This window comes from Pteropus alecto, unplaced genomic scaffold (genome assembly GCF_000325575.1).
Source record: "Pteropus alecto unplaced genomic scaffold, ASM32557v1 scaffold275, whole genome shotgun sequence".
Taxonomy (NCBI): Eukaryota; Metazoa; Chordata; class Mammalia; order Chiroptera; family Pteropodidae; genus Pteropus; species Pteropus alecto.
Genome location: NW_006436301.1, coordinates 772,414 through 782,425, shown reverse-complemented (window position 1 = coordinate 782,425; position 10,012 = coordinate 772,414). Strand labels below are relative to the sequence as shown.

The 10,012-nt window shown below is 38.8% G+C and overlaps 1 protein-coding gene across 1 annotated transcript in view; it reads left to right on the top strand.

The window, feature by feature from the left end:
• AFF2 (AF4/FMR2 family member 2) overlaps positions 1-10,012 on the top strand; it is a 452,816-nt gene that overhangs the window by 16,864 nt on the left and 425,940 nt on the right. The window lies entirely within an intron of this gene.

Genomic DNA, 10,012 nt, shown 5'->3' with positions numbered 1-10,012 from the left:
TGTACACATACATACATGATTGCATACGTAAACTATCTGTACATTCTAGGCTTTTGCGAAACTTGAACTAAGATATCTGGTTCTGATACCCTATCCCACCTCTCTCCCCCATATATACAAACAACCTTTCTTAGTCCGTTAGCCTTTTTGTCTGCTTAAGGGTTGTTTTGTCTAAACAAATTATGCCATCAGTTTACTTTAAACACTCTTTTTTTCAAGAATAAAATAATCAATGCCAGCTGCCCCGAACGGTTGTGCCTTTAAAGGAAAAAAAAAAATCATATAAAACTAGCTCACATCTGAGATTCTTCAAAGAGGGAACTTTAACTATCCAACATTTTTCAAACTTATAAAACCCCTTAATGTCCAGCACGCATTCTGGGCCTGCTGCTTGTCTAGAACTATTTCAAATGCTTTTGGATTCAGGGAAAACTCAAATGCACGTTGCCCCAAGCCCTTTTTCTTCTTTAATTTTGAGACCCCTGTGTTTTTGGAGGGAAATGTAACCCATATGTTTCTGATTCATTTACACTTAACTCATCAAAATGTTGTTTTGCAAGAGCCATTTGATGTTCTAGAAGCTTTTGTGCATTTTTTTTAAATAAGCTTTTTAAAACCTTCCCCACCAGCCCCACTCCCACTTCCTGTAAGAAAGGCATATTTTGCCGAGGGTAAACAAACCCAAATGCCCAGCAAGGGTCAAGCTCAGTTCTGAGTTCCTTAGTCACAGTGTGCCAGGGGGCTCCCATTTTTCTGTACTGGGTTGACTGGACTTGCCAGGTCACAGGACCTTTCTGGTTCTTTTTGACACTGGATCAGCCAGCTCCCTTTTGGATACAATAGAATGAATATCTGAATAACCGGAATTAACTCCTGTTAACCAGAACTTTCATTCAAACCTTCATAGAAGAGAGACGTTTGTTCTCCTTTGTCATCTGAAATAAATGTCTTAAAGTAGAAATAACTTGCGTACCTCGGCTATAGTGTGTCTTTTACTTTAGACATTATAGCTTTTGCAAAAACTGTCATCGTTTCACCTGCAGTTACTTCTTTTTTCTATTTAATAAGGAATCTGATTATAAGAAAATAATCAGAAGCAGTTTTGACAAATCTCTTTGATGGCTGCTGGTAGCTCTGGCCTTTTTCCTAAAGTAATTTGTTTATGGTTACAATTACAAAGCCGTCTGACAACCCCATTCTCCAATGACCCAAACAGTGCCCCTGAGAAGAAGTCTTTGTGTGGAAGGCAAACAGCTGAGTGGAGAATAAAGGGGGCGTACATCGCCGAGGCTGTATAGCCATTCATCAGTACATGGCTTACTATGCACTGAAAATGAACTTTGAATGGAAGCTGACTAAACTTGCTTCCTCCTCATGGGATTGGCTTGAGAGCAGCAGGCCTTCCTGTCATGGGCAAGGGAGTGTGGAGGCAGATCACCAGGTATGATCCCAGGGGAACCTCTGATGATGCCACTGTCCACGTTTCTGAACCCTGCGAGGTCACAGAGGATCCGCTAATTGCAAACCCGATATAGGCTCTAGTGATTACTCAAACTCAAGGTACATTCAGATATATGTCACAGAATTTCTACAGTCTGGGGAAGGAAAACACTTTTGCCTTCCTCTTGCTAAGGTTTCTTAAAAAAAAGAATATGTCTACTTTTAGGAATTAACACTGAAACATATTTTATATGACGTCATTTTTGTTATCAAGATACATTTCCTCTTTATCATAAACGTTAAGGAGATCTCAGAACCAAATTATATATTCCTCTGTGTGTGTGTGTTTGTGTGTGTGTGTGTGTTTGTGTGTGTGCGTGCGTGTGTGTGTGTGTGTGTGTGTGTGTGTGTGATCTCCAGGGATTTCTAAACCCGACAGTGCCAATGCCTGGATTTGCCCTGATGTGAAAGCAGGGGGGTCGGTGACTTCGTAGGTTTTCTGCTGGGGCCACACGGTATTGCACATGAATATTTCAGATCAGATTTGACCTGAATGTAAACTCTTATTTTTGTAGCATGTGAATGTGCAGATTCTATGGAAAAAAAGGATACAGAAGCCAAATGAGTCGTGTCTGGGACTCCCACCACTCATGCCCCTTCTCTACGAACGTAAAACCACTTAAAAAGCATCCCATCCATGAACAGGCCTCGTTCCCTCTGCGGACACTGTTCCACTCTCGCGGTTGTGTCAGCTTTCTGCACAGTTCATGTCTTTGCCACGTTAGGGCAATAAACAGGGTTAGAGAACCTCAGCTGAAACCTCTGCCAGAGTGCAAGCATTTGTCACAATGTCACCAGCAAGCTGGACTTTCCCTTTTTGCTGATGGCTGCACGAGAATGCTCAGCTGGCTTCCCTGGGTCCCGTTGGGTTCCAGCTTGCCTTTGGGCCCCTGCTCTCTTCCCCGTTGTTCTTTTACTATGTGCCCTGAAAAAGTGCTAATGCAAAATAGTTAAACCGTGGCTGGTACTTGCTGGCCACCTGTCCCGATGACAATAGGAAACATGGGTTACCCCCGCTGGAAGAAGTATTCACTTCTTCTCCAAGGACTGCAGGTGCACACCTTTCTATATTTAACTCTGAGAGCCGTCTCAGAGGCTGTTGACAAGGCCGGGCGCACACTTGCGTGGGGCAGGATGACCAGCTCTCATCTCCAGTCCATCTAGTGATAAGGACAGTTTCGCATCATGTGTGTTTTCTTGGGCTTTTTGTATTAACAGGCGAGAATGGGCTCTCTGAGCATGCATTCACTTGTTTGTGGAAACAGGAAAACATTGTATTTACAAAGCAACAGAAAAAAAGGCTTGGAGGTAAAACTTCGGTTCCTTCCTGCTGGGGGACATGTTACAGGGACCTTTTCAGTTTCATATTCAGTATTTTGCTATTTGTTCTATGGCTACATTGAGTAGGAGTTAAATTTTAAACCCGCATCAGGTCTTTCAAAAGCCTGTAGGGCACAGTTGCTTACACGGTTGCTTATACAATTGTATAATTGCCCAGCAATTACTTATGAGTGAAGTGTATTTAGACTGACAGGCTAGGCAAGAATGGGATCGCTAGCTCTGTCCCAGTTTCTGCAAAAAATCCCTCAACAACTCTATTTTATTAAGTATTCCTATCTTGTCGATATGATCATATTTATATTTTCATTTATTGCAACTTGAGCCTCTGATACATATTAATTTATAAACCATTCTGGTATCTCAGTATACAAAAATGGACTATATGATCACACAAACACATGCAAACACACAAAAGGAGAAACCGAGGCAGAGAACTCATGCAACTCTCCTGATATACAACTTTGTGTGGCGATAGCATTGAGACTACATCCCTGCAATTGGAATTTAACTCTAGTTATTAAAACACTTACTCCCTGCAGGATCTTTGTGGAATGCAAGGGTGATGTATATGCATATAAATCTTCATTAAGATGAGAGTGAGCTATCACTGTTATTGTTAATGCTAATATCTGTTTTCAACATTAATAACCAAATGAGCAAAATGAGGCCAATAGATCTAGGCTCAGTATGTGATTTAAATTATTTAGTTTCATTATAAGTGAAAACGTTAAGTCAATTGCATGGTTTCCTTTGGAATTTAAAAGTGACATTGTAAAACATACACATACACACAAACCCCATTCATGTAATTAAACCGATTCATCAAACGTATTGTTGAAGAATCTTGGAAACATGTGGGACAGAGGGTTAATTAACTCAGAAGCATGTAAAGTCTAAAAAGTTTGTCAGTCTATTTTCATTATACATATGCTCTTCCATGTATGATTTGTGACAGCTTAGAGACAGATGGCTGAGTGATTTACAGTTCTGACTTCAATTATATACCATATAGTTCAAGTGAAAATAGCTCTCTTGCAGCACAGATAGAGATGTTAGCAGCCATTTACAAGAAGTTTTTTGAAATTCGGATAAAAGTCGGAGACTGCTTTGTTTGATTTCATGCAAAAAAAAATATTTTTTTTTGAAATACCTGATCTGAAAATAATCTCCAAATATTAATCTTTGTTCCTTGGCTGTTTAAAAATTGTGCAACTTTACAAGTGAATTATAACTACATTTCTTTTCTCTTTTGTGTAGTTCATAGCAGATATTTCAGCCCTCTTACCACTTCAGAAAATCCTTGGATTCCGTTTCTCCACATTGAGAAAGAAATGACATACTCTTCAGGGTAATCATCTAGGCAGGGATGAGGAAAGTGGTCAAGGAAAGAGAAATATTTTTTTTGTGTTTTGACTTATAAAGGCACCCACCCCATCTTCATATTTTCAAAGTGGTTCTTAGCTGTCAGGCACTATGATTCTCGTTCAAAGCATGTGATGCCATAGAAGGAACCCTTCTTTCTTGCCATTTAAACGTACTGTTAGCATTTTAGTATTGATGTACAGCTTATGAGAAAGTCTCTCTCTCTCTTTCTCTCTCTCTCCCTCTCCTTCTCTCCCCTCCCCCCTCCTCCTCCCCCTCTTTCCCCCTGTCCTTCTCTCTCTCCTTCTCTCCCCTTCCCTCCTCTCTCTCTCCCTCCCCTCCCTTCCATTTCTCTCTCTTCTCTCTCTCTCTCTCTCTCTCTCTCTCTCTCTCTCTCTCTCTTGTCTTTGTGGTTTGAGAATCATCTGCATTCTTCCTGCAGACTACAACTTAGCCTTTTCATGCAAGGGGAAAGGGTAAAAATAAATATATGCCCCTCGAGTGAAGAGGAGGTAATATATTTTTTGCCTTTCCATTTTGAATTTATCCATTTTAAATACTGTTCCAGAACAGTTTGTATGACTTTATACTTTCCAGAAATATCCTGTTTTTGTAGACTAATGGTTCAGTTTACTTCTCATCTCTTCATTGCTTTCAGATAAGTGCTTCCCCAGGAACCTGGTATTAAAACTTGCCTTTCCAAATGTACCATATGGAATTCCCAAAGGAAATTATTTTTAACATGTCAGTCTCACTCATGAATTCGGCTGTAGAGCTGAGCTCTTTTCCTAGCACAACCTCCTTCTCCAGTTTAAAACATTTTCATAAATAAAGATACAAGGGACTAAAAAAGGATCCCTGGATACTTGATTTCCATTAACATTTAGTCACATAGAATTTTCCAGAATATTCCCATCATCAAGGGTATGTAGAAACAAAGTCTGAACTGACAAACATATAACCATCTAAGCTCGGTGTAAAGAGCGCTTTTCCATTCTCAGGGCTGTTTGCCTACGTAGACTCAGAGACATGAGGCATTTTCTATCCGGGAGCTGATGCCTTTCAAAGAGCTGGCAGTGTGATGTCCTGGGACACTGAGTTTGCCTTCCTCTTGCCTCAGGGCTGTGACTGCCAGCCCACATCACCATTTCGAGCTCCCACTTATGAAATACTCAGGCTGCTTTGTCGACAACTGTTGTGGGCACCTCTCCCTTTTCAGTGTTGTTCTAAGGGAACAAGTTTTGCAAAATTAGGTCAGTTGAATTTTCTCGTATTTTTAGAATGCAAATTACCCATACAAAAAGCTTCAACTGCAGTTCTAATTGTAGCTTGTTAAAAGTGAAAAACAGACATATCAGAATTCTATCAGGAAAAAATAATTCAGGTAATATTTTCCTGCTCTATTGACCTTGCCAACTGTATGAAATATGTACAAAAATTTAATTTCTCTCTATGTGTGTGTGTGAGAGAGGGGGGTGCAGAGAGAGAAAGAGAGAGAAGGTGAAACAGACAGACAGACACTGGTGTTAGAATCACTGGTTTCCTTTTTTCCTTTCTTAACCAAACATAAGACATTCAAAGAACTTTGACATAACATTTAAAATCTAAACTACAGCCAATGTCAATATTGTATAGCTAATATTGACTTTAATCAGAAAGGTCTGACTAATGGTAAAGCTTATAAAGAACAAATAAAATCGCAGTGTTTATCTCTAAACTATCACTATCCAAGCATGTGAGTAATAATCTCAGCTTAGTAAATTAGCCGACTTTCAGAGGTCACAGTGCCATTAGTCAGGTGTGGGCATTTGCCTTATCTATATTATATATAAATAATTTATATTTAAATAATCAGAAAAGAAAGCTTCATAAATATTCGTTAGCTTTTTGGCTATAGATTTCATCATCATCTACCTATAGATATAGCTATAAAAAGATAGATATTACATGTAGTAAGTTAGCACTTGAGTAATTTATAGTATTATTGAAAGGGATCACACCTATGCCATAATTGTAAAGATTTTAAATGTAGAACAAAAATTGAATTGTGAAATCCACAGCAAAAGACAGGGAGAACGTCCTGAATAATTCATCCACTTTGATGATGAATTAAAGAAGCAACAACACTTTGTTCTCCATGTGTACGTAAAGACCCAGAGTTAGTGGATTAAAATGACTTATAAGAAACCTGAAAGAACTAAGTGTTCCGAATGCTCAGAACCTCCATGGAGCACCAGGTGCCAGATTCAGGATTTCCATGACTCTGAAATCGCCAAGACACACCAGTTGCAATTCACAGAGACAAACACTTAGATCCAGTGACATCTCCAGGTGTTTCTGAGAGCAATCTCAGTAATCGATTCACTCACTGAAATAATCTTCAGTGAGCAAGAAAATGTTGGCCTGAATGGAAGGGGAAACAAGGGCAAAAAAAAAAAATCTACTTTAAGCTCTTAGATTGATTTATCTACTTAATCGGTGGATTCTTATTCAATGAATTGTAACACATTACTATTTTTATTTATAGTTATTGATTTTTGAAATTTGAGATAATTGTATACTCATATGGAGTTGCAAGAAATAATAATACACAGAAATCTTGTGTACCCTTACTCAATGTTCCACATAGTAACATCTTACAAAACTATAGTACGATATCACAACCTCTTTATTTATTTTGATGCACAAATTGTCTTCAACTTAACTAGCAGGAGCCTCTCCAAGTTGGCTCCTGTGTCCTTTTCATCTTTGAGCTCTTCCTTAATTTCTGGCACAACGAGATACTCCACATTTATCTTGTGCTTCTCTGTTTCAGCCCTGGAATCAGCCATTTCTCTTAGGGACCTTGATTCCTTTTATTTGAAAATGGTATTTAGAGAACAAGATGTGTGGGCTAGGTGTGCTTTTTACCGCCTGAGTGTCATTATTTCTAGGCCATTTAACAGACAGAGCTAGGAGATATTTATAGATGTATATACATGTATACATACATGCACATATACCTATATCTATTTCTATATCTGTGCATCTGTATATGTATATTAAAATACCATGACATCATACTGATATCACCTATTCCAATCAACCACCACCACATTGCAGTCTTCCCCCTTTTTCTTTACTGGTAACTCCCGTCTCTAAAATTGAAAAACCTAGCTCTCATTATCCACAAGACATGTACTTATTAGTTCACTTGCACACTACTGTGAAAAATTAATTCCGGTCAGAATCACTGTTGGTTTCTAAAAGCAGTGGTTGGAAGTTTGAGGAGTAATGAGATATTTACAGAATTTTTAAATATCTCCCTGGAAAAAATATTAATTGCAAGAGGAAGAACTAGTAATTTGACAGTTGAGAAACCTGGCAGATACCACCTTAACCAAGTGATCAAAGGTACCGTCGCCAGTATTGAGACAGGTTGATTTCATATGCCTTTTGATATGAGGTATTGAAAAGGACACACCATCACTTCTGTGTTATTCCTGCCAAAAATGTGTAACCTGAATCTAATCCTGAAGAGACATTAGACAACAAACCCAAACTGATGAGCATTCTACAAAATAAGTGCCCTGTATTCTTCAAAAATGTCAAGGTCATGGAAAACAGGGAACCAAAGAACTGTTGCAGGTCAAAGGAGACTAAAGAGACATGACAGCTAGATGTAAGGCATAAACCTAAACTAGCACCTTGACTCTTTTTGTTTTTTCTATAAATGATATTATTGAGACAATTGGCAAATTTTAAATAAAGCTGCTGAGTTAGAGCTAAAAATTTCGACGTTTATTTCCAGATTATTTTATTGTGGTTATGTAAGACAATGTTTATATTTTCAGGAAATATCCACTGTAGGATTTAGAGGTAGAGGGGCATCATGTCTGTGACCTACACTCGGTGAAAGGTATATGGGTTTTTGTTTAATATTCTTGCAACTTTTCTGGAAATTTGAATTAAAAAACGTTTTAAAAAAGAGATGAGGATTATTGTTCCCTCCTCTTTTCCTGTCTACTCATTTATGTCTCTAATTTTCTGGAATAGTTGCAGGGGCCCTTCTAGGGTACCTGAGGCCATCTTGACTGCTTGCCCTAACTCTAGTTCTGGGTCGGATATGCTTGCCCTTATGGGTATTGGCCCTTATGGGTATGCCTTATTTGATGTATTCTGTGTACTTAGAAAAACTTTAGCATGTCAGTAAATCATATACTATTTTTAACTTACTGTGGTGAGTTTACCATTTAAAGGGAAATGGAAATCAGTTCTTTTGTAAAATAAGACATCCCTTCATACTTTTGATTAAAGAAGTATTTTCCATGTTCATCTGTCTTTAGGTGTGAAGTACATGCATCTGTTAGTGAACTCGTCATGGTGTTCTTCGTGTACAGCCTTAGGCCTTAGCAAACTCCTGGTCACAAGTGTTTGAAAGGCAGAGAGTGGAAGTTGGTACGGGGCACGATGTTATGGGAATCATCCAGATCAGGAAAGCTTCTGGAACTGGGCAGGGAGGCAGCACTTTCCAAATCCCTTCTTGGATTCATTTCAGTTCATTGGCTTTTTTTTTTTTTAAATCTAAGTAGCTATAATAGTTTAAAACAATGGATATTTCCAAAAGAAACCATTGTTTCTCAACTCACTTAAACCAATATATTTAAAAAGCCATATGAATGTTATTTTCATTCAGAAAGTTATCACGGCTGGGTATGTAGTTTGCTTCAAGTTCAGCATGTTGAGTGCAAGTAGCCCTATATTTCAAATTTTTTTTCATATATGTGTATATGCACATCCATACAAATACTATTCCTTTGGGAACTTCTTTAGTTTTCTTTTTCTGCTCATAAAATCAAAAATCATAACCTAAAATCATGTTGACGCAGATATCGTCCCAGATCCCACATCTGAAACCTCACTGAACATCAAGATTTTCACACACACACAGCAGTGGAAAGTCGACCCCGTTGTCCGCTCCAGGGTGCTGATGGAAGCGAACACCGGTGTCCTGTCTAGGATGCTTTGTTTGGCTTACTTAACTAATAAGAAAATCTATTCTAGCCCAAGGCTGGCCTTGGCTGGCCTCCTGATTCTTGCCATTTTACTGAAGCTTTCCTGCAGTCCTTCATCATCCTTCACTGATGATGGCACGAGGCGGTCTGTTGTTATTGAATGAGCACTAGACTAGGAGGCAAGAGCCTTAGGTTGCAGTGACAAAGCTCTACCACACACCGGCTCTGAGCCTCGGCTTCTGGAGGGGGACCAGAGAATCTCTCTGGCACCTTTTCTGTTTCTGTGATCTGGGGCTTTTATACAAAAACACAGAGTGCAGATAAACACAGCCACAGCAACTGTTGACATTTCTGTTCTCAACCTACTCATTTGTTTGTTTAACTGATGGTTGTTAACATATCAAAACCTAGCTTGAAAAAGTGATAAATTGGGTGCATGTTTATTCTCTTGTCTCTAATGAGAAATGGTTTTCGAACAACCTTTTGATGTTATGCAGATCCTCCAGTGAGGTTAGAGGAGTAAATGAGTTATGCTGAGGGTAGTAGTGGTCACACCACATGGCAACCCACTTTGAAGTTTCTAGCACCCTCACAAACCAGGTTTCCAAACCAAAGAATGAGTCATCTTGAAAACCCACCCAGATTTTCCTAAGTAGTACCAGGTGGTCACAGAGGTTATTAAAACAAAATTGGAACATTTTTCTTTACCTCTGTTGTTGGAAATGAAGCGACATAAATGACTTTCTTAGAACAGCTTCCTCATCATTTTAGCACTCATCTCTTGGGGTAGTTGTGGGTATTGGATAAGTTAATAT